A 26773-nucleotide genomic window follows, 5' to 3' on the forward strand; every position below is an offset into this window, starting at 1 on the left:
CAACATTAATCGCATTTAGAAAGAGCTAATGGAACCAAGTCCAGTAATATCATGGAGTCATATAGAGAAGTTCCTCCCGTCACAGGGAGCAATGACAGAGCCATTTGGAATAAGTCTAGGAGTTTCTCCCACCACAAGAGGCAATGCCAGGACCATCTAGGGTAAACCTAGATGAGAATTCTGAGATAGGAAGTACAAGGCATGTGGAGAGCTCATGGGGTACAGTATCCTGACACATCAGATATGGGTGCAATTATGGCACATAAGATGCAAGAAGGGGAAGATCCACTTGCTTACTTTCAAAGTATTCAGGAACGTTGGACTTTGGAAACTCGCGAGCCTTGGGGGAAATCAGCGGTTGTATTTTACCACAATTTATGTCAGGAACTACCAGAGCAAGTACAGAGATAACTCACAAACTTAGGAATGGAGGCAAGGCCTTGGGCGGAAATACAGTTGACCATAGTACACCAATGTCAACTATTGCAAGTGAAAAACAAGAGAAGGGATAGGCTAGGAAGCTAGAGGAAGCTAAGTTAGGTCAGAAGAAACTGTCAAAATACGCCATAGAAAGTGTGGTATTAACAAGCGGAGAAGGGTTGGGAATGCAACAACAAGAAGCAGGTGCATCACAGGCAAATAATCAACGCCAGATGGATCAAGGAAGAAGTGGGTTCATGCCGAGAGGCAGTGTAATGGGCTTCAAAGGGAGAGGCAACTTCCCAAATAATCAGAGTGGTTTTCAGAATATGCAGAATGGTAACCAGAATATGCAAGAAGGGCAAGTTAGAAGACAACCTCCTGTATGTTGGATGTGTGGCATGGCAGGGCACGTAGTGTGCATGTGTGGAAACAAAGGACAAAATGGCCAATTCTCAAGACGGGGGACAGCTTATCCTCCTGCCTATAGCCCACAGGCGAGGAATGGGTTTGCCCAAGATCAGACAGTGTATCAAGCACAAGTCCTGCAAATGCAACAAGCGCCACAGATACAGCAAACAGAACAGCCACAACAAGCATCATTGAATCTACCACAAGGACAGTCACAGCAAGCATCCATGCAAATACAACAGAATACAAACACGGACAGTTATTAACTCCAAGGATAGGGGGTATTTCTGTCGTGGAAGGCAGTCCTTTCAAGGCTACAGGGATGAGCATATATCCACAATAGGAAAGCTCACAGGCCGACAATGTCTGCAGTACTATCGATAACACCAGACTCTCAAGAGGAACCAAGTGTTGATGTACTGATAGAAGGCAAATCGTTTTCTTTTTTAGTCGACACAGGTGCAACTTGCTCATGTATACAGGAGGGAACATTTCCGTTATTGGGAAATGCCATGAATGCTCAAGGCTTCTCTGAAGCTACTAGCAGAGTTCCTTTTACTGATGAAGTCCCAGGCTCAATAGGAGAATGTGACATGTTGGTTCATTATTGTATTCACGGCAGACGCCAGTTAATATTCTGGGACAAGATTTAATGACAAAGTTAAATATGATGATTTCTTTCACTGATGATGGCATAGTGTTTTCTACTCCAGGAATACACTATTTAAACATGGGTGAATTTATTGTGGCTTTTAAAGGGCATATAGCTCTGAGAGGAGTGCCAATAGAACCTGAAGTCTTCCATTATGGGGTATGCATTTTGTTAACATGGTTGCCTGGTTTAGTGGGAAAGACTATGAGAATACCTGATGAGTTTCTATTCAGGCCACAGATACCTATGGACAAAGAGGGGGGACAAAAGGTTCCTCTAGAACTAGTTGCAGCTATAGTACGAGAGGAACTGGCCATGCTTGAAGGATGGAAAAGGGGCAGGCCATGGAGAACAGTGATTGCTATTGGGGAAGGGTACAGCTTGACTGATGTCACAGATGAGGATTTGTTTAAAAACGATCCAGCAGACAATGAAGTAGTATTTGAAATCAATATTGCCTATTGGGTTAAATTAGAGAAAAGAGAGGTCCCACAGCAAATGATGATAGTGTGACAGCTTCCAGAATATTTTGACGAGGAGTTAAAAAAGTACCAGACTTGTTTTGGACTACAGGCCCCTATGATGTAGGCCTATTGGAGGGGGTAGGAGAAGTTAAGATTAGACTGTAGCAAGGAGAAATTTGACCTCGAGCAAGACAGTATGCCATGTCTCAAGAGGCGGATGAGGGTATTTTCAAAACTATTTCCGCGCTAGTGGAGCAGGGTATTCTAGTGACATCAGAGTCACCATGCAATACCGCAGTGTATCCTGTGAAAAAAGAAATCGAAGGGAGGGTCATGGCATAAGCCCAATTAACCAGATTGTAGAGGTAGAATTGCTCTAGTTCCAAATCCTGCAACGATACTATGTAGTATCCCTGTTGAGGCACGATATTTCACAGTGATTCAATTGAAAAATGCATTTTTCTCAATCCCGTTACATAAAGACTGTCAAGATCTGACGTAATTTATGTTCCATCAGACAAAGCTGAAAAGCACTTACTTACCTCAAGGGTACTGTGAGTCTCCATTGATCTTTAATAGGGTTCTCCAGATGGACCCAGTCAATATTGAGTTGAAAGGGAAAAATGTTGTGGTACAGTACCTAGATGACTGTTTGGTTTGTAGCACAACAGAAGACCAATGCAGGCAAGACAAACAGTTCAGTTAATGATTATCCTAGCAGACAAGGAATATAAAGTGGATAAAGAAAAGTTACAGTATTGCCAAGAAGAGGTGTGTATATAGGTAAGTTAATTTCTCATGAGGGAAAGATGGTCACACTTGAAAGGGATGAGGCAATTATGAAAACAGCAAAACTGCACACAGTAAAGCAAATGCAGCAATTTATGGGACTATGCAACTATGTTAGAGCATGGGTATTTTATTACAGTTCATACACAGGACCACTTTTGCAGGCATTAAAAAAGGAACAAGTGAATCATGACAAAATAGAATGGACTGAGGAAATGGAGGAAGGGTTTTAAGAATTAAAGAAAGCAATTTGTACATTTCCAGTTTTAGGAATTCCAAATTATTCTGAGGAGTTCTTTTTATTCTCGCACATGAACGGACCAGTTATGACAGCAGCGCTTACACAGAGGACCACACTGGGATATAAACCACTTGCATATTATAGTTGGATTCTAGATCCAGTTTTGAGAGGACACTTTAATTGCGAACAAATCGCTGGCAGCAGCCGCATTCGCAGCTGAAAAGTCTAAGGCCATAGTGATGGGGTGTTCCATGATGTTGTTTGTTGAGCATGCTTTGTTTGCCATTTTGGAAAAACCTAAGGTTACGTTGACATCTCAGAGAGCCTCTGCATATGAAGTAGTCATATCAAATCCTGCGATTAAGATAGTCAGGTGTAGAATAGTGAATCCTGCCACATTTGTAGCTGAACCCGTGGCAGAGTGTAAGCAGGTGCATGACTGCGCCAGCTATGAGGAGTCATATGAAGACATACCGCGTATAAAAGAAAAAGCGTTATCAGAAGGGGAGATTCTCTTCATTGATGGGTCATCGAAAATTGATCAAATAAATGGAGAAAGCCTGACTGGGTCAGCTGTGGTGAGGCATAGAGAGAATGGAAAATTTCAAATTGTGGCAAGCATAACATTGACATTTCACTTTCGGCACAAACACCAGAATTGGTGGTGCTTATTATCGCACTTGAGAAATACAAAGGAGAGGAAGTGATAGTGTACAGTGACTCTTTGTGACATCAACCATACACGCAGGGTTTGTACGTTGGAAAAGGAGGGGCTACCTCTGAGCAGACGGCACACCTGTGCAGCAGGCATCATTATTGGACAGGCTTATTACAGCACTACAGGTCCCAGCAGCCATTCAATAGTTAAATACACAGCTCACGCTACAAGAGCTGATTGTATTTCATTTGGAAATAAAACAGTCATGGACGAAGAAGCCAAGAGGGTTGCAACTTCTCAGACATTTCAGGTTTTGATACTGCTTACATAAGAAAGGGAGAAATTATGTATGTAATAATGCAGGAATGTTTTAATCATTTGCCGAAAACACAATTCATGGAAATTCAAGGCAATGCTCCACAAGATGAGAAGGAGTTATGGGAAAGGAGGGGATGTAGCTTATTCACCTGCGAAGCCTTATGGTGGCAATATAGCACTGGGAAGCCAGAAATGCCAGTAGCCTTATTAAGGGTAACGCTTGAACAGCTGTACTCCCTGCGCATGTAACTAGGGAAAGCCTCCCAGCAGCTATTGCGGAGAATTGGTTTGTACCAAACCTGTTAGAACACATTGCATTTTATGTAGTAAATTGCATTGTATGTCAAAGATTTACTGCTGGGAACATATTGCAAACAATCATGGGAGTGATCCCTAGACCTAATGGTTATTTTCAGCATTTACATATTGATTATGTAGATATGCTGCAGATATGTAGTGATACAGGTATATGACAATGGGGTGTGTCCCTTTTAGAGATGGATTGAAGCCGGTCCATGTACACACCCGGACGCCACTTGCACAACAAAGTTTTTAGTACAAGAAGTATTTCCTAGATGGGAAGTATGTGAGGTGCTGAGATCTGACAATGGTCCACATTTTGTTACTGAATTATTCGAACAGATTATCTTGTTACTAAACATAAAACACACATTTTCTTCTGCGTATCACCCGCAAGTGAACGAAAATGTGAGAGACTCAACGGTCTTCTCAAAGAGAGAACTGATAAATTAAAATTGTCATTGAAAAAGGGATGGCTCTATTGTCTACACTTGGCATTAAGTACAAGAAAGACGTGCCTGGATTGACCTCAGTGATGCTAAACCATATACTGCTGGCGAGACTGATCCACCCCCACCCGTTGATTCAGAAGCAAGTCAACACGAAGTAGTCCAGCACGTGCAGACTTTATTGATGATGAGGAAGAAGGATGCAGAAAGTGTTGAGTAAATAAATGCAAGTGTGCATTTGGAATGAGGGTTATAGTAGACACTCCTTATAGATTATAGCAAGCATGCAAACTTGCTGCTTGACCCACAAGAATTTCTGAACTGAATTAAAAGGAACGTGTTGGAACATTGCAGAATATGTCAAATCTGGATTTCCTGTTCAGTGACTGGAAGAGGGAACAGTTCCCAGATTCCTTCCTTACTGAATTTCTCTTTGGACACACCAATGCTTATTGTGTTTATTTTTATTCTTTGGACATATCCTGTACTTGTGGGGAGAAGTACTAACACTTGTGTGTTCTTGCACAATCCTAAAAATGGTCCAATGATAAGGAGACTGCTCTCAGCAATCATTGAGCAGATTTTGCAACTACCGGAGTACTTGCCAAATTTGCTCGATTAGAAAGGTTTTTGCTTCCTTAGAAAATACTACACAGGCATAATATGGGATCCTGGAAATCAGAATCACCATTGGTGGGGATTAATGTATTGGTGCCTGATATATATCTGCACAGCATCTATTATTGTTTTCCTGTTTCTGCTAGTGCATGATGTGTATCTCGCTGGTCCAAAGCAAGCAGCTATCCCTTTGATCCTTCGCACACCAGTGACCCTTACAGACACAACAGTTGCACGAAGATCAAGACTATATATGATTATCCCTACACCAATGACACATGCAAAGACACATATTTAACTGACAAATGTCCCTATGGTTCCCCCTGCAGGAAGGATGTATACTGATGTACTTCATTATTTGCTTATAAAAGCTCACTTGGCAAGAAAGAGACGTGTAAGAAAAGATGATTATGAATTAAATAAGTATGTAGACAGTACAGCACCTTTGGGGACCAACATGTGGTATCAACACATGAAAGAAGTAGAAAAAAGAACCTCTGAGGAGAGCTGCTATGTTTGTGCTCTCCTACCCTATGCATTGGGGAATTCTAAAATATGTGTAGCTGTAGAAATAGATGTCCAGACCACACATTGCCTAACACACCTTGCACTCTTCATACAAGAGGTCAATTCCAGAGTTGAACCGTATCCTTGGTATGGGTGACAGAATGTACTGCACTAGAAGAAGATGATTATGGTTAATATTTGAAAACAAGAGCAAGGCAACACACCAAGAATCATGTGATAAAGATATGAACAGCCTGGAATGAAGGGAGAAGGAATCAGATGGGAGATAAATAAAAAGCTCAATTGTCAAAGGAAAACTAAAGAAGAGGTACGGAGATGCAAAGAAAGAGGCCAAATGCAGATCTGGGGAACAGTACTTTCACCAGATGGATGGGATGTTTGGATATTGGGTGATCAAAATAAGAAGACAGCAATAAAGGCTGAAGGAATGAAAATCCTAATCAATGTTGAATCTGGATTTGAACCCAAAGAGCTGATTTATGAAGAAATCAGAGACTGTATAAAGGCCTGTATCCATTCACATGAAGGAACAAAGTTCCTGTATCTGAGAGACCACAAGAAATATGTGGGAAGATGGATCTACTGCAGCCCAAGTGGACAGTGCAGGCTTATGACCTGGAGCATTGATGACCATGTAAAATCAGCAGGATCTTTGAAAGGTGGATGAAGATATGGACTCCTATGAAACACTTCTTCAAGAAAGGATGCCTACTGGTGAGAGAGTGGTCGATAAATCAAGCAGAGGGGTGGGGGCAGTGTAGCGGAGGAGCCAAAAGCCTCTACTGGAAGTCCTGTGCCTAAATTGTCTATATGTTGGGAAAAAGGAAATAGTGATAAGCAAGACACCTGTAATGATGCCTATAACACAACCAGCCTTTGAAGCAATGTATCCATTGAGAAGACCCTTCTTTATGTACCCACGATCCCTGAAGAGCATGTAAAATGGATGAAAGAAAAGACTGGTGATGTCACATGAAAAAAAGTGACACACCTCAGAAGAAATGACAAGAAAAAAGATGTATAGACCATATAGAATATGATGACTAATTTAGAACAGGGTAAACGTTCACGTGGGAAATGAAGATCACACGTATGAAAAGAACAGGAAAAAAATGACAATTTTATAATAATTGTACAGATGCAGTACCGCAAGTAGATAAACTTCTCATAAGGCTGACTATACGTAGTGAATAGATTGTGGCAATGCGTCAAGGTATATATTTGCATAAGAATCTGGAAGTTCTACATCGTATTTGAGCAAACTGGATCCCATCAATAAAAGGGCTGGAAAAGTGTGGTAGAGCAAAATAAACTCAGTTGAGAATAGATGGAGCATTAAGAGGTCTGCTTGACCAAGTGTCAAGAGGTGAAGCAGCCAAGAAACTAGTCAATTATAATGAAATACTACAATGTACGAGAAGCCGAGCTCCTGTGGCGGAAGGACATTGGATGACAAGTTCTATTAGTTTAATACCATTAAATAAGGCAAAGAAGCTCAAATGTGGTCTACATTCACATGGTCAGAGGTATACTCTGGGACAGGCTACAACGAGACCAGAAGATAAAGTCATACCCTTACTCTCTTTTATTCCCAGGAGCAGTGCTATTTTACAGGGCCGAGTACAAAAACTATTCTCATGGCAGACAGCTTGAGGGATGATGATGATGATGATGGGCTAATTGTGTGGGGAGGCATGGTCAAGCCCAACCCACTGACATCTGGGGTACCAGCATGCATGCTGCTAATGAGTGGAATATTCCAGATGGGCACATGGCGGCCAACCAATTATAAATGGCCATGTACCAAAGAGCCCTATAGTTTAGAGACCCAATAAGACTTTGTGTATTTTATAACGCTCACAATGACTTGCACTAGGGGTGAGCAGAGTTGTCCACCTGACAGTAGAGATCTAATCACAACACCAACCCTCAAAGCAAATATACCTAGATGTTTCCCGTTACCCAACCACATCCCTCCATAAGTTTCTTAGTTTGCCACGTAGGATGACATCACTGATGACAAATATTTACTATATAATCATGTTTAGACCTTACTGTCGGACGTTGGATGATGTCCGTTGTACTCTCTGTTTTAGATACTTCATATTAAAACAGACAAAATGTCTTTGCCAACTTCCTGAGTTGGTTGAATTATTGATGTTTGAGTAATTTCTCCATTCCCACCCACCCTCTATAGTGTTACCTCTTCTTAAAGAGCCTGAAACGGTTCACTTGACTTGTGAATTGAAACAGCAAAGTAATACACACACATCAGCGAGTTGGCGAGCGACGTGAAAGACCATTGTAGAGGTGTGTTAAACCATTGTAGAGGTAGGGATAACATGGTCCTTCTGCATGCTTTGGGAAGCTTTAATAAATGAAGCTGCTTGTGCTCAAATTAATCACTTCATTCTCACACGAAGGTTGTCTACGAGATCTACTTAAAATACATTTCAACAGTTTCTTATGTAAATCCGTAAAACACTTACAAATCAATAGAAAATGACATAAATCTTGGAAGAGGCCTGATAATCTCTATATAAATAACATGATTTAAAAAATGATTAACAGTTGGTCTACTACTGTAGTCAACGGCAAATAGTCAGCCACATGGTTGATTCTTAGCTACACAACATGAAGAAAGCCCACAATGTATACCACTAATGGCCAGTCCCTTCAATGAGGTCAGTGGCATAATAATTTTGAGCTGAAGCACATGTTCTCCATTCAAAGCAGTCTGAAGAGCCCTTAAGAGGCATTTCTCTATATGTGTGCCATTCATTGTCAGTGCAATAGATGTCTGAAGTATTTACACATTCACTCTTGCTTTTAGTCTTTTCTATTCACTCATTCCCATTCTACAACTGTGTGTAGAGCTACCCTACAGTCAAACTGGTTAAAACCTAAATTCCTTCAATTGTCTCATACTGAATAAACTTCCTGCAGTAGCACATACTGGCAAACAAAACTCCTGTAGAAGTTCCCAATGTGTGTTATGTAAGTGAAATAGGGAACAACGAGATCAGGTGACTTGTATTGTGTCACGACACATACTTTGGGTAAGTGGGGAATCCAGGATAAAAGTAAAATTCTCTAAATTCCAAAAGACTTCACCCCAGACACTAGATACCTAGTGCCATGTGTAGAAACAGAGAGAATATGGCATGCAGGGACTCAACTTGTCAGTGAGTTACATGCATGGGCCGAGGCAATGATCTGGAAACACCAGGGCACTGTAACACTAATTAATGAATTGATTAATCTTTTATATTGCGCCTAATACTGGAGAACAGTCTCTAAGCGAGGGGCCGGGACTCCAACCTATTTGCCCTGCATTGTCTTGCTTCCAAGACCAGCACATTGTCCCAGAGCTATCCTCCCAACCCACAAGGTTTGCACTTTTGTGAGAGGCATAATGGGTCGCAAACGTTATGGATCTTCTTAATGCATGTTTTTGGAAAGACTCTGTTGCTACAGTAGTGCTGTTGCCTTCATGTCCATAGGACAAACCTGCACAATCAAGCGATATATTACGGCCTCCTGAGTTAGAGGTCCAGAATCAAAGTTGAGGAATTGTCTTGCAGCCGAGTCAATTATTTTATTCAATTGTTTACTTTAATGTGTTATAGTCAAAGACTTTACACAAAAAAGGAAAATAAAAGAATCAAAAATCAAATAAGAACAAACTACACAATACAAAATACAGAATCCAGCCATCTCTCTCCATCTTTCCTGGTTTAGGTAATAGCGCCACCATTTGACCCAGCATTTGTAGTGATTTTTAATTATTTGAAATTGTGCATTAGCTCTTGAGACAGGGATCTTACTCTTGACCTGACGAATTTCCTGTCTCAATTCCCTTTTCTGATCTCCAAGTCATTTATCATAGTCTTGGCATTTGTCAGACTGGAGTGTTGCACATGGTGCTCTAACCTTCACGGCTGCTAATATAGTGGTAGCAAACCATCCCTCGATTTCATCAACCGTCATTTTTGTCAAATCAACAAGGGCTATATATTTGAAAGAGCAGAAGAAACTATTACAGACCTAATGTTTCTCTCTGACCAGCTCACACCATTGCCGGCATGATTAACCCACAACTCCCCAGACGGTACATTAATATCTACAGATGCAATCATTTCAACCTCTAAAGATATGATTGCATGATCACTAGTCTCATTATGCTGTATCCTCATTTGAAGAGAGCGTTCCATAAAGACAGGATTGGCAAAAAAGTAGTAAAGCACAGCTTGCTTACTGCCCACCCTCCATGTAGTGGATCCGAGAATGTCACCCTTTAGTCGACCGTTCAGCATGAACAGATTACAGTCAGACATGAAATTCAGCCATTTAACACCCTGCACGTTATGTTTAGGGGCAACCATTCTGGAAAGAGTGGCTACATAACCACAGGGATTCATTCTATGTGGGCATCTGCATCTGACATTAAAGCCAAACCCCAATAAGAATGGCACCGCCCCTGTTGTCCCATGTCCATCCAGCAATTACATTTGCTAAGGCTTTCTGGATGTCGTCCGTCTGTAATTTCCCAGGGGGATCATGAAGGCAATCAGCAAGGAGGATTCAATGGTCCCAAATTTGACTGCTACTTTTGCCACTAGAACATAATCTGTGCAGTCGGCAGGATGATTCTAAGCAATTTCAGAAGGTGTCTGAAAACCAGTAGGCTGCCATACAGGCGTCCATGCTCCCCCTTTTTTGCAAGGGCCTGGCTAATTCCAAAGCCATCTACAAACTAGGGCTCCCGCAATCAATTAACCCAAACCAGGACACAAAGAGGTACAGGGTGAGGGGATGGTGTGGTAGTGTCAAAGACTTATTGGAGTGTGAAATTGTATCATCATCAGGTAGGACCTGCATTTTAGAGTTGTGATTAGCTTCTCAAAAATCATTGCTCAATGAAGACACACGTGGAAATTGCACATTGAACATGTAAAGGTGTTAGTGATGTGTGTTTTCAAGGAGATGGACAAAGCTTTGATGGCATTCCAAAACATTCGAGCCCAGATCGCAAAAGGGAACAGTGGTAGGCCATTTAGTCTTGTTGACAGGATACTGTGCACTGCCTAGGGTAGAAAAAAACCTCACAGCACTGCTTGATCATGAAGAATGTACAAACTCCATTATAAGCAACCTACAAAATATTTCAGGTCACCGATTCAAAGGTCAACCAGAAAAATGTGGTTTGTAATTTTTGGAGGTTGAACCAGCTATTAACATTGTATCCTCTCCTTACACCTGTTATGGTATGGTGGCCAGCATCTCTCAGAGTTATCTCAGCCACATTATATTGAAGTTGCACAGGTGTCAGCACTGAGGGCCCAGTTCAGCTGTGGAAGGATTGTGTGTATTCCACCCAGACAAGGGCCACCTCTGTCCACCGACTGGACAGTCGCCTTGGGATGTTGCTTCTCAGTGTTCCTTTGTAAGGGCAGGTAACACACTTTCACCCAGGACAGCCACTCCACAGGACGTTGGTCTGGAAACAGAAACCAGGAGGCACACCCATTCACAGAGAGCCAGGCCTCACACTAAGTGACTGCATTTTTTATTTTATCCGATTGAGAAGGAAAAAGGGCAGGGTTAGGGAGTCTGAGAGGGATCTGTACCGTTTTGGGAGAGTTCTGCTGTCTTGATTCTCTCTGCCTCTCTTTCTCTGAGCCTCTGCATAGAATCCATTCTACTGTGCATCCTGGTACCAGCTCACTGCTTTCGAACTGCAGCCGCGGACTGAAACTGAGCACTGCCTGATCTGCACAGTGCAAGTAGACGATTTAAGACAGCATGCACCTTCCATTTGACCCAGACTTGATGCCAGTTTGCCACTGTGCTATCATGACTGCTGCATCCTCGACCCGAGCTGACACTGCGATCAGTGTGAGAAGATTGGCTTGAGGCTGTTGGACCATCAAGACATTTGAGAAGGTACTCTGGATCCATTATCGGAAACCGGTCCATCTTTCCGGCCCTAGAGACTGTTTAGGTCACTTTTAACCCTTTTTGCTCCCCAGTACATATCCTTTTTCAAGAACATTGTTACTTTTGCTTGCCTGTCACCCCCAATTCATTACCTATTGTGCTGTGTTTACCATCTTTACTTGCATTATGGCTCTTGCATTACTGCAACGACCATCAGGCACCTACAATAGTTATGTCATATGTTGTAAACAGTTTCTATTCCTACTTGTTCTATGTTGTACCTCTTTATGCAGCGCACTTGCCAATTCTGAATGTTCCAATGCCTATTAGGAATGTCAATTATTTCTTAATTACTCTCACTCCCTGCGTTGGACCGCTTTGAAACGTTTGTTAATTGTATAGGTGCTATGTAAATGACCAATAAATAAATACATATTTTGTGTTCTTTCCTCAGGGGGTGGGGGGGTTGTGTAGTGTTTTCTAGTTAGTTATTATTGTACATGGTATGTTTAATTAAAGTTTATATATTTTTATAGAATCTCGATTGGTCATTCCTTTATTTTGGACTGTTATACTCCGCTGATTGGGTTGCTACTGCAACACATTCACAACCCTGTGAAGAGTAAATCCTTTCCTCGGCCCACGTTTCCACAAAGGGCAAAGGGGGTCTATGGGCCTCATTCCGAGTTGACAGCAAAGGGATTACCGGCACCGGTAAGGACACTGGTGCCAGTAAACCCTTTGCGCCCTATTCCGAGGTCCCTTAGCGGGTCCCTCCTTTAATGCCTGGTCTGACCCTATGGGGGCTCAGATGGGAATGGGGAATGGATTTTTCAATGGGGACTTACCGGTCCCACAAAGGTCAGACTACACCGGTAAGTCCCCATTGAACCAAGTCGGAGTCGGTACCGGTATGGGAGGTAGTCATGGCGCAAATAGCGCCATGACTACCTCCATACTCGGAATGAGGGCCTATGTCTTGACTGTTCCTGTTTGACCTTTTTGATTGACAGTTCCCTTTCTCTATATAAGGAAGTTCTGTGTTCAAGTCTCTTCTCATGCAAAGTCTCTTGTTTTAGCGGGCCTTATATACCAAAACAACAAAACAAAAAATGATTTCCGATAACTTTCACGTTGTTCAATTATTATATTCTGTAAGGTCCACCTCAGCAGGGCTCTGATCCTTTTAGCCTCCCGAACAGAGGCGTCTGAAGGGTGATAACTTCTCGCTGGGTCACTCTGTTTCTATGACAATTGTGTGCGTCACAATATCCCAATTCTTACAGTTTTCCCCTGAGCTGGGTGCAAACACCAGTTTCACAATCCCTCAGTTGGGTTCACACTTTCCACAATTCACAATTTTCTGTAACGTGTTAAGGACTTTCGATTGTACAAGGGGTTTGGCTTGACCCTTGTATGATCACGTTAACACCTTATGCTGGCCTTCTCTATGGCCTCTTGGTACTTGTAGTTTTACTATTTATCAGTTCAATGATTTATTTGTTTGGGAGAGGGGAACCAGCCAGAGACCTTTGATTGAGCGCCCACGTGGCTCCGGACCGCTCTCTGGTACCAAGTTTGTTCACAAAAACGCTCTTTTTGTTAATTTTTTTAATGTTGCCACTCTAACCTTGAGTCTAACACAGTCCAGCCCGCTATCAGGTTCTTCTTACATACCGGCTGTGCTGAAATCGCTGGCGTTTCGTTTGTCGCTGGAGTCAAGGACGGTACCACAATGGCAACCATGTCTTCCTGCCCTGTCGATCAGTGCGGGAGGGTTCCATGTACCACTGACATCCGTCATACCATATGCCAGCTGCGACTCCCAGTATTATGTTTCTTTTATCAGAGGCTTCACCGGTCTGGGTTGAAAAAGGCTAAGACAACTACCTCCTTGACACCCTTTCAGGTCTTGCCGCCTTTCTCCTCTGCTTGAACTGCCGTCCTGAAATAGATGCTTTCCTCATGCGTTCAGCCTTGCTCAGAGTGCGCTCTTGTGCTCTGCCTTTTATCCCAGTGGGGAAAGGAAAGGGCAGTTAGGCGTGTGTAGTTGTCTGCAATTGCCTGACTCTTTCTGACACTTGTGTAGTGTAAGCGATATTCAATTAACACTACAGCTAAGTCAATGCCTAGTCTGGGATGCTGAGGAAAACCCTTATTGACGTATTTTTATATCCAGTTCAGTACTCTGGATGACAACCCTTGTATAACACCCCCCTCTTAGAATTCCCCTGACCCTACTGAGCCAAGAAGTAGGCTTGTTTTGCAAATTAAAAGGTTTATTTGGACAATTCAACAATATATATCTATCACACTTTATAAATCAATTGATAACTGATATCACACTTCAGAATATGAGCAGTAGTCCGCAAGAGGTAACTTATGAATAGGAACAGAAGAATAAGGTGGGAAAGAATGCTTTATATGGTTCAAGGAAACGCAAGGTGGAATAAAATGCAGTACAGAAATAACTTGCTATGATTTTAGCAAAAGGTAATATGATCACTTTTTCTTTTGACAATTCACTCCCCCCTATGCAATACAAGAAATGGAAGGAGAGCACACAGTCTTCAAGAATCCCAACAAATCACTCTTTATAATGCAATACACAGTTCCAGTTATCCCAGCAAGCTTAGAGAAAACAGGGATGAGTTTTAAACACAGGCAAATTCCTTTAATGTGGTTTGCAAGGAAGTGAAAAGGTGCTAAAATTGCTTTTAATTCCCTCTAGAGGTTCAGTATAGGTGATGGCTACTTTATATTAGTTCAGGCTCACTTTAACAATACTCTAGGAATGATTAGCAGATTGCAAACGAATTTTAGCAAAGAGAAGCAAAAAGCTGCTGATTTCTACAGATGAAGAAATCGGGCCAAATTGCGAATCGTGGTAAATTTCACGAGTGCGTGTCTCGCGATTACGGGAAAAGTATAGGGAGTAGGAAGTCGGTTCTAGGTTCGTTGGAAAGCCTAGATTCTATCGGTTCCAGAGATACGGACGATTAAATAAAGGTAGTTTTTCGGATTTAAAGTAAACTCAAAATGACAGGTGACAGCTTGCAGCTGCAGAATTGACAGGTGACAGTTGTGCAGCTTTAAAAATGACAGATGACACGATTTCTAGGAGGCAGTTCTACTTAGGTTAAAATAGTTTGGATTAGATTATTTTGACTAAGAGATTGGTTCTGCACAGTTTTGCTAGGTACTCACAATATAAATTTGAACTAGGCCTCGTCACGGATCTGGTCAACACGTCCGGCTGCGGTTCTGTCTGCTCGGCGGGTCAATCAGGCACCGGTTCTGCTCACAGCGATCTGGGTCAGCTCTGCTCTGCTGGTCTAGCCTCTCTAGATCCTGGATGTAACACCGCTTTCCGGGTACTGCTACAGGTTCTTGCAAAAATTCTCGGCAAAAATTCAAACAGCTTGCCCGGCTGTTGAATAGTTTGGTTAGTTTTGAGGCCTGCTGAAGAGGATTCAGCTGGTGGATTCAGGCCTCTCTGCTGCAAATTCTGGAGTTAATTTCTGCTACAGGTTCTGGAGATTGATGGATTTGAAGTCTGGATCTCTGGATGTGAAGTCGTCGGTCAGCATGCTCCGCAGCAAATGGAATTAAATCCCTCTACCTGTCCCAGCAGTCTCTTTTTATGTGTTTCAAAAATGGGTGGGTGCCTGGGCCTAGCTAAGCCTGCCCCTCTCTACTTGTCATTGGCCCAATTCTCCCCTCTCCCATGATTGGGGGAAGGAAATGGATTGTCATCATGATGAGGTCTGTTTATGGGTCAGAGGATCCTCCCCTGGTCAGTTTGCCCACAAATCTATATTTGATTCAAATACATCTTTCCCAGATACACAATTCGTTGAAAGTACATGTACACATTATATATTCCTTATGGTCCATGCTTGTCCGCCTCTGATCTTCCTGGGGGCTTGCACCCCTAATCTAATGACAGCATTTTGCGCTTTTTAACTGGTATTGCAATATCGGACATTTACCCAAAATTACACACATGTGCGCAAGGAGTATGGACATTAATTGATGGAGTGTCAGATTTTTAACATGTAGACATTTGGAGTAAGACCCTATTTTCTGCTAGCAACCCCCCCAGAATACACAACAGGGTCCTAACGCCTCTTAAAATGTGCACCGAAAAATCACAAGAATAATGGTATTACTTATATAATTCTGACAAGTCCGTACTATGAATTATCCATCTTTTTTTAAATTATGCCCTGGTCAAAAAGGGGTGTGGCTTCCCACATCACATGGTGGAATAACTGGTTTATCCACTTCCCCCAAGCCAGCTTGTTCACAGAGGCACAGCTGCCACCCAGTTTATCCCAAGAGGAAGCTATTTTCGAAGCCCCCAACATAACATTTGCCTGAGTCAAGGAAGTTGCATTGTTCGGTCCCTTCCAGTTCCCAGGTGCTCCACCCCTAATCTAATCAGAGAGGTGTCAACTCCTTTTGGCAAGGGGCAGCAGGATGCAGCTAGTCCTGGGAAGAGTGGCTGTTGATCCAGTTTCAACTCCTGTCGGGGGTAGTTGTCAGGCAGAATTCAGTTTCATTAAGCCAGGTTTCAGCTAAATGTCACTTTTTGTTCCCAGTTTTCTACATTCAAATCAAACTGACAATGTGTACCTATACATTAAATAATTACTTCCTTCAAGTCATTTCAGAATATAGTTTTACATTGTATCCACCTCTTAGCAAGTCTTTCCTTGGTCTGGTTTTGTTTCATTTGTTCAGTTTTACACAAATGTCTGGTGGTTTTAAAACACCGGCTTTCTGATAGTGGTGAGTACTGGTAAAGCAACCATTTTTGGGATTAAGAAAATGAATTCCCCACAGTTCTGAGTTGCTTTTTGGCAATCAGCATTGCCATTCCCAATGGTTTCAGGCTACTGTGTGTGTAGCCCAATGGTGGTTTTAGGCAGTGCCCTCCTGTGCTCACAACATAGGCAAAAATGGGTGGCAGCCTATTCTTCATGTTTTCCCTGTGCACTCTCTGGGGAGTTCTGGCCATCATGATGTTTTCCATGCCAGTACTGCACAGTTTTATGGTAGGGCTTTGAGGCATGGGTAAAAACATCCAACAGTAGGCACATGTCAGGTAAACGCCTATGGCATTAGTCTATTGTCACTCATGGTGTGAGGAAGTGTTTGTGTTGGAAAGGGGGGGGAGAACTTAAGGAAGGGGATACCGCATCTCAACCTTTGCTTCGCTACTTCCACTCCCCGAAGACCCCCATCCAGGTGATCCTCCTATCCTGGTCCACCCGCAGGAACTGGATCCAATAGCGATGGCTGTGCCCTGGCCACCTGGATGACAGATACCTGGGGACTAGCGGGTTAGAGACTGTCAGGTTTCTTACACATGATAGTCCCCAAAGATAGACATATGACTTTGCCACAGAGTGGAAGCCAGTCTTTTTTAACATTTTCTATTTTCACCATGCTAAAAACCCTTAACATGTGAAAATGCTGTGGATGTGCCGGCTAGTTTGGAATGGCAGTAGGGCATTGTATAGGAACATGTGGGGATGGCAGTACAGGCCCATCCCTCTCAGGGCCCTACTTTTAAGCCCTGACTGAACTCAATCTTTTCTGGATGAATCTCTCGTACGGTTCTAAATGTTCGTGGGAGGCAAGGCATCCAACACCTGGAAAGTTAGAGTTTTGCACAAATCTGTTTGCTCATCCCTACGTATGAGAACAAGACCCCCCGTGTGGCAATATTTGGTGTTAAATTGCTTATATCCTGCTGTTATTGTGGATGAAACCGGTGGAAATGTTCATCCTCATTGGAGTCCAGAGAGGCAATCCATGTAGCTAGTGAATGCAAATGGCAGCTTTTGCAACAGAGGGCAATATCAATTTAGCTGCTAAGTGTATGAGGTAGGGATATTAACTCTAGAGCTGGGCAATGGAATGAATGCGAATTGGTAAAACACAGACTTTTGCATGCGGTATCAACCCCCAAAAGGGACAAAAGAACGTTCTCTAGGCTTTCTAAACAGGCAAGGCCCACCCCAAAAGACATGCACGTCTGGGCTGCCCCCATCCTTACTGGCTTTCCAGAAGACCTTACGCCCACCTAGTGTGCCAACCAAATCGTATTGGATCATTACAATATTTCATTGGTCCTTTACATAGTTCAATTTCCAAGGCTTGCGTATAAAAAATAATCTAGGGAAAGAAAAAGGGTGAAGAATAAGAATCAGTGTGTAGCCAGAATTCGTAAACTCTACACCTGGCATTAGAAGACACATGTGGGAGCCTGGAGTGTACGGCCCGGACCTAACACAAGAAATAAATTGTCTGCTTTTGGAACAGTGAATTAAGGCGTGATGATTAAGTCCCTCCCACGTTAATATGCAGCCACAATTCCCAGCTGTTAGTTCTCCTATTCTTTCTCAAACATATTAAATGCTGGGCCTTGGCAGGGCGTGCATCGTCCTGAGCACTCGCAATTTATGAAGTGCCGTGTTTGACTTGGTTATTGAAAAGAGATTAGGAGCAGGAGGTGTCCTTAACGTTTGCAGTCTCGAGGGGGGAGGGGAGGGATGTCTGCACTTTTGAAGGAGGGGCTCGTGATGTGGCCAATGTATTAGGGACTTAAGGGTCTTTTCCCCTCATATACGTGTCAGCAGAGCTCAGGCGGAGCACTTTTCTTCCTTTTGGGACAGAAGATATGGGCTTAAAGGGATGTCGTCAAAAGGAAACACATCCCAAAATAACATGCTGTTTAAGTAATCATCTTAAATGGTTCGTGGTGTCCGCAGTGTAGCAGGAACTGCACTGACTAGCTGGAGATGCAATACTTTATGGCGTGTTGTGAGTGTGTGTGTGGGGGGGGCGGCGGGAGCAGGAGGTGGTTAGCGAAAGAAATGAAACAAGGTGAATGTTCAACAGTGTAGGGATTATTGGTCAGGAATGTGTAGATTGGTGGGGGGGGTTCATTAGAAATATGGGAAAGGGATGACTGTGCTTGAGAAGTGGCAAGTTGGGTAAATGGGAGAAGACAGCAGCTGCTGTCGTTAGGAAAGGTGCTCATACTTAGTGATTTTTCCATGTCACACAAGAGAAATGTATTCGGTTTTAAGGCCTTTCTACAAAACACGTCTACCGCGAGAGCTCCTGCAGCATTTTCCTGCTATTACCAGGCTTACAATTTAGAAGTGCTGCACAATTTGGCATGTGCCATGACACAGCAATGGTGTCATCGGCAGCACTGTCAGTGTGTGCAGAGGAGGCTACCTTGCACATTGAGGTTGGCCTGTGTGGGCCCTTTCATGCCCGATATACCTCGTCCATTGCCCTAGCGCATGTTTTGGTTAAGGTTATGTATAATTATCTATGGTGTTTCAAAAATCACGTAGTTCATCGTCCCGCTGCCTCAATACCATTTCTTCTTGCATCCCTTGTCTCTCTTATAGGTGGTCAGATAGCACAACGAGTTGAGCGCTTGTTCTGTTCATAGCCTGCTGATGCAGGTTCGAATCCTGGCAGGACCAATTCAGTCTCTCATCCATGGGAGATAAATTGAGCACCACGCAGTGGGATCATAATATCAAATGGTATAGTCTCTCTGAAATCCTTCATTCTTAATCACAGTTTCTCTGTACTCTTATCAAAGCATCCTTTTTTTCAACCTCGGCACAGTCCCCAATAAACCCTACATAAGCCACTCCCATCCTTGACAGTTCCTCATTATACCCACATTCCTCCTCCTCATTACAGACTCTGAGGATCCCGGCAACCCTCATCCTTGTCATGGTCTATTTAACACCAAATGCCTCATACATGTCTCAGTCCCTCGTTACCCTTGCAAGCCACATCCTCATCGCAGTCCCTCTTTGCCATCACAAACATCATCCTCTGCACAGTCCTTCATTACCCCTTCATCCATGTCGTAGTTCATCATCAAACCTACATCCCTCATCCTCGTCATAGTCCCTCATTATTTCCACATCCCACATCCTCGTCACCATCTCTCATTAACTCTGCATCACTCATCCTTGTCACAGCCCCTCATTACACCTGCATTCCTCCTCATCAAACCTCTTCACTTCCCCTGCATTCCTCATCTTCAACACAGCATATCATTATCCCTGTTATTCTTCATCCTCATCACAGTCCCCCAATATTCACTGTAACCATCATCCTCATGAAGGTCCATTATTGTCCCTGTAACCCAAACCTTCCTCACAGTCCGTCACTACCCTGCAACCCTCTTCATTGTACCTCATTACCCCTACTACCTTCAGCCATGTCACAGTCCCTCATTACCCATGCATTCTTTAACCAAGTCATAAACTCCAACTCCAAAACCTCTATCCTCATCACAGTCCCTCTTTACCAACAAATCGGCATGCTCCTTATTGTCCTGTATGACCCCTTCATCACCTTTCCCCATTACAGTTGTTTATTATTACAGCCCATCGTCTCCTCTTTGCAGTCTCGTATAACTCTTGCAATCCCAATCTTCATCACAGTCCCTCAATACCCTTACCCCAGCATTCCTTATCTTCACCACAGTCAATCTTTACCCCGGCAAACCATAGCTATCACAGTCCCTCACTACACCCACAACCCTCCTCCTGATAATCTCTCTTTAAACCCATATCCCTCATCCTCATCATGGTCACGGATTCTCCTGCAATCCTGTTCCTCATCACAGTCACTCATTGCCCACGTAGCCATCATCTTCTTCACATACTCATTATTCTTGCAACCTTGATACTCATCACAGTCCCTCACTACCCCACAACCTGCATACTCATCAGAGTATCTTGTTACCCTTACAGGCCTCCTGCTCATCACAGTCCCTCATGAACACTGCAACTCATCCCTGGCAAATTCATTTGTTATCCCCACTTTGCTCATACTTGCCACAGTCCCTATTTACTTGAGTAACCTTCATCCTCATCCTCATCCTCATCACACTGCGTCATTACCCAGGAATTCCTCATCCTCATCACAGTTTACCATTAAGCCAGCAACACTCATCCTTCTCACAGTTCTCATCACTACCGCAACCCTAATCCTCTTCACAGTCCCTTATTATCATGCTTCTTCATTTACACGGCATTGCTCAGTCTCATAGTAGTGCCTCAATACCACCACATCACAATCTTTGTTTCAGTCTCCCTTTAGCATGCATCACCACTCCCCATTAAAGTCCTCATTATCCCAAGATTGTCATTCTCATTACAGACCATCATTACCTTCACATCACTCATCCTAGTTAGTGTCTTTGTTTCAGAATTCCTCATCCTCATCACACTCCCTCAACTATGCATTCCTCATCCTTGCATCAATCCTTTATTACCACCACATCCCACAAGATCATTACAGTATATAATTGCCCCTATAAACCTCTTCTTTGTCAAAGTCACTTGTTACCCATCACAACCATCATCTTCATCAGTTCTTCATTACTCCCATAGCCCTCATCCTCATAACACTCCCTCATTACACCCACATCCCTCATCATTGTCACAGTCACTCATTACTACTGCATCCCTCATACTCATAACATTTCCTTGTGAACAATGCATACCTCATTCTTGTAACAGTCTCTCATTAAGACTGCATCCCACATACTCGTCACAATCCCTCATCACTACCACATCCCCATCCACTTTACAGTGCTACAGTACACCTGCATCACTGCTCCTTGTCATATGCCGTCATTATCCCAGCATCCACCATCCATATCACGACCCCATCTTAATGCTTAACCATACTCCTTACTCCTTGGCACAGTCCTTCACTAAACCTACCCTCCTCTTCACAGTCATTGACTTTACCCTGGCAAGCCTCATCCTCGTCACAGTCCCTCACTATCCTGGCAGTCTCATACTTATAATATTCCCCCATTAGCCCATAATCAACATTCCTTGTGAAAGTTGATCATTACTATTCCACACCTCATCCTTGTCACTGTACCCAATTACCACTGCATTGCTTATGCTGATCACATTTCCTCACCATAGCTTCCATCCTCCTCTTCACAGTTCCTTGTTACACTTACCCTGGCATCCTTCATACTCTTCACAGTCCCTCCTTATCCTTACAACAACATCCCTCATCCATGTCACAATCCATACTTAACTTTACCCTAGCTTCACTTCTCATCACAGTCCCTCATTACCCGTACCCCAACTTCCCTCATCCTCATTACAGTCCCTCATTATCCTTACCCCAGAATTCATCTTTCGCACCACAGTCCCTTTTCTACTTCTTCGTCACAGTTCCCTTTACTCTTACTTGCCACAGTCTTCTTCCTCATTACAGAACCTCTTCCAGGTCACAGTGTCACCTCCTCTTCCTCATCACAGTTGGTGTTCCTCATTGAAGTCCCATTTCCTTTCCTGATACCATCCCTTTCCTCCTTATAATGGCTCTTCCTTGTCCTAGTGCCTCTTCTTCATCGCAGTCCCTATAGATCTTCCCTGTCACAGTAACTCTTCCATCTTGCAGTCACCATTCCACATCCTTGTCACTGTGCTGCGTTCTTATCACAAGCCCTGTACCTTGTGCCTGTCCATTTTCCTCATCCCAATGCTTTTAATGTTCCTTGGTGTGTGGCAAACCTGCGTGCGGAGCATGGCCACTGGCCATTCCCCATGAGAAATGGCACATGGCCCACGATTCCCCAATAGGGGAAATACTTATGGTGAATAACTTAAGAACACATATTGATAACAGGGATTAAAACATCAGTTATACTATCAGAAAAACACGGTATTATACAAGTGTTGGGAGTTATATCATGACAAAGCCTTGAAATTCAGTAAACGAACTTTAGTTAAAGTGATTTTAGGGTCCTAGTTTAACACAACAAAACCCCTGAAATCCAGCATGTGCTGGAAATAATGCAACCTTAGCTATGAGCCCTCATACCGCAACCCATATGCATACTGGTGATATCAGAAATGACATCACATATGCTGTCACATAAGACATCATCAGTGACATCCCTGGAAACACGAGCACACTGATGACATCACAGTGACATTACTGTTGATATAACATGTCACCTCATGTATGACATAACTGGTACAGCTGATCTCACCTGAAAGCAAAAGACATGGAACATTTAAATGGTGTATTGCTGCATCTAAAAGTGAATGGAGACCAGTGAAATGTTTGTGTAGCTCACAATAAAAAATATGCTGGTGATTTACAACCATGGTATCCTTCCACTTTAGAGTTAGACTGCACTGCATGAGTATTTACAATGACAAGATAGACTACTGACTTTATCACGTGTTCCTTAAATCGAATACTTCACATGACGCCCAGTCTAGTAGGGTGAATTATAAAAGTCCAGAAAAGGTTAGTAGCATAAACCCTGTCCTTATTCATATAACAACAAACTGACAATATAACAAAGCAGCAATGTCAAAAGGTAAATGGTATGGTATAGGATCTGTAACCTTCAGGCATGAGGAAGCACAATTACATCATTGCAAGACAGATGATTATCAGGACAAGTGTAGAGAACACATTCACACCATTCACACCAGGGCGTTCAGCCAATCAGGGGACTGGGAACGTGGGCAAGAATACGCATTGTAGGCTCGTGTTCTCCAGATACCCAAAACCCTGCCATCTTGAGTGTTGGGAGGCAACAGGTAGCCAGTGTGTTCTAGTTTCCTGCGATGTCACAAGCGATATCAAAACTATTGTCTTCAGTGTGCGTATGAGCTGTGTAACAGGTGGCTCATAGTTAAGGTAGCATAGCTTCCAACAACTTTTGAAGTCTATTTCTTTGTGTTAAACCCGATCCTCAACATCACTTTAACTAAAGTGTTTTCAAAGGTGTTGTTGCACTGAACCCATTTACCTTCAAGGCCTCATTACGAGTGTGCCGGTCGGGTAAAAATGGCGGTAATTTACTGCTTAGGCATTTTTACCAGACCAGCACACTTCAAGTTTGCCGGTGGGGGCCACAGATATCCCCTAAGGCCTGACCTGCCGGGAGATCAGGCCCCTACTGGCAAACACATGCCTGAATCACTATCACTGTTACTAATGGTGCCAGTGATTCAGGAAATCCCATCCCATTGAGTCCTATGGGACTTCATGGGAATGGGAACTTACCATCAGTATGCCGCCTGTAATATCCTGGTAATAACATCAGGTGGCAGAAACGGTAAGGCAGGGTTGCCAGTATACCCCACCGGAATTACTGGTGGGAAACCGGCAACACCGTAATTAGCCACCCCCCCACCCCCCACTCCCTTGTCTCTTAGCTGAAGGTTATTCAGCTGAAATTCTGTGTGGGGTTCTTTACTCCCTGATTCAGTGATTGACTTCATAGCCCTTTTATCCTCAAACCAAATCCAGAGACTGCACAAATCAATATATATGCTTTAACGTTACAAACATTGTAATGTTAGTGTGAATATTGTGAAAAATGAAAGAAGCCCCAATCAAACGGTGCCTATGTGCTTAGTGATCTGAGCACACAACACAATTATCCGGAAGGATAGCTCAGGGGCAACATGTTTGTCTTAGAAACAAGACAACACCTCGCACTTAGAGACTGATCTCCAGTATTAAGCGTGTTAAATATAAAGATCTGTGATTATTCTTATGTTCCCAATATGCATTTTGACTTACTGCAACGCAGTCTGGTACCCCAATTGGTATTTTATGTTCCTTTCTCATCAGGGTATTTCGAAAGAGTACAAAAGTAGTGTACAGTCTAATCATCTTGGAATGATAACCTTAATTTGGGTAGTCATTCGGCCTCATTACGAGATTGACAGAAAAACCTGCTGCCAACCCGGCGCTACTGGGATATTTATTATTATTATTATTATTATTATTATTATTATTATTATTATTATTATTATTATTATTATCATCATAGGCAACGATGGGACGGTTATTTCCCATTCCCATGGAGTCCCACAGGACTCCATGGGAATGGGAAACCTGAAGCCCAGGCACAGTTAGTAACACTGCTGGTGCTTCGGGGAAAAGCACGCCAGTAGGGGACTGAGCTCCCAGCAGGTCAAACCTGCCCGGAGTTCCGTGCCCTTACCAGCAAGCATACAGTTTGGCGGCCGGAAAGGGTGCCGGTATGTTGCTACTGGCACCAGAATTTCCAGACTGCCAACATCGTAATGAGGTCATATGTGTTGATAATGTGCTTTGCTTAGTAAGGCCAGTATAACATTCTTATTATGATTCAAATATATACTGGAAGCGATCACTAGACATTATCATTATAACATTTTAAAACAAAATCGTTGACAATAATGGTTAAAATAAATAAAGTTTTTTTTCTTAATCAATATGTTTGCCAAAAACACACAACCTCATCCCTAACCCCCACACCTGACAGTCCTGTTATTGGCATCTGTCATAGTCAATACAGTGATTGCAATCTATTCTTTATTGAAAATATTGAACTAGGGTGTTGGAAGTGTCTAACTGGTGAGTGAGTTAGACCCCACTTGCCCGAAAATTGCACAATAAACAGAACTCCTGAGAAATCCACACATTGCAATGATTTGCAAAAATATCCAACATCATTGAATAGGCAGTCACGTTGTGCCTATGCACAGGTTAGTAACCAATATGTTGCTGTCACATTACATAATGCACTTTTCATTTTACATCAAGTGCCTGATAAAGGGTGTTTAAGTTAAGCACAGGGGTCAGTGCCAGTGTGGGGCTGTGGGAGGCAAGGTAACTTTTGGGGAAAACATTCTTCGAGAAGAGCCTAAGTTGGCTGGTGAGACACACCGCACCCGCTGTGCTGGTCACTTCCAAAAGGACAGTCACTATGGATCTGGAGGAGGCCTAGATAGGCACTGCTGTCAGTTCTGAGACAACAGATTCACTCATCTGGTGCAACCTTTTAAAACATGTCAATAATAATACATAAACACATCCTAGCCAGTGTATGTAGGGGCAATATATAAGAAGCTTTACAGCTAGAGATTCAGGCAGAATTAATGTGTAATGAGACGATATAAATAATCAATGGGTAACAATTATTTAATCAGGATGCAATGTTAACTGATATTGTCAAATGTTGCAGGTTATATATTTTACACATGTTTTCATAACCAGTTCAAAGGATGCACTGAACAGCTTTTCATAATGAGACTACATACTGGCAACTATGTTAAGAGGATAATGCTAATCTCTGACTAGTTTAGTTGCCATATATATCGACAAGGCCACATGTGGCATACATTTAGGTGGTCATTTCAGTTCGTTGTGACTTGCTTTATCCTTTTAACACATGGTATTTTGGAGGGGTTAGGTAAAGTAATGCACAAGAAATGTGTGGAGGGCGTTGGGATTTGAACTAGGTCAGATAAAGAATATTAACAAATACACTGGAGGTTTACTGCATGCCTTTTCAATAAGCTTTTTTTCAGGTGTTGTGGTCCTTAAGGTCACTTTAAGAACACATTTATTCAACATGGGACCTTTTCCAAAGATGTGCATATTTGAGAGCTCTATTTGCTTTTTTAGAAACGTAGGCACTATGCAAGGGAATCAAATTCTAAACAACAAAGCCGACTACTCAAAGGGAAGGTGTCCTTTTCATACGATGTTGGAGCTCTGCGACTCATGCCTCTGTTTCCAGTATTCATCAGGCTTGATCACAATGACACCAGTTGCACCCCTACCACATTGGCAGAGAGCAAAAAGTGGCGCCTCCAGCGATTCTTCATAGGGGTGGCACACCAAAACAAACACATACCTGAAAGTGCCGGTGGGGGAGGAGGGGGGCAGTGTTTTTATAAGGGTGGCCGTGGCCCCTCTTGGCCATCCCTTAGTGGTGCCTCTGTGTGAGCTGCACTCACTTCCGGTCAAATAACATTGAGTGGCAGGTTCCTTGAGGTAACCGGCGGGCCAGGGCGAGGAGTACATTTTGGCATGTCAGTGTGATGCCAATGACAGCCTCCAATATTTTTAGAAGTGGCTAGTGACAACAATTTTCTTAAA

General features: G+C 42.9%; 1 protein-coding gene across 2 annotated transcripts in view; it reads right to left on the reverse strand.

The window, feature by feature from the left end:
- Positions 1 to 26773, reverse strand: part of LOC138583125 (uncharacterized) — a 271451-nt gene that overhangs the window by 189401 nt on the left and 55277 nt on the right. The gene's annotated exons all lie outside the window — the stretch shown is intronic.

This window comes from Ambystoma mexicanum, chromosome 3q (assembly GCF_040938575.1).
Source record: "Ambystoma mexicanum isolate Mex_15411 chromosome 3q, UKY_AmexF1_1, whole genome shotgun sequence".
NCBI classification, from domain to species: Eukaryota; Metazoa; Chordata; class Amphibia; order Caudata; family Ambystomatidae; genus Ambystoma; species Ambystoma mexicanum.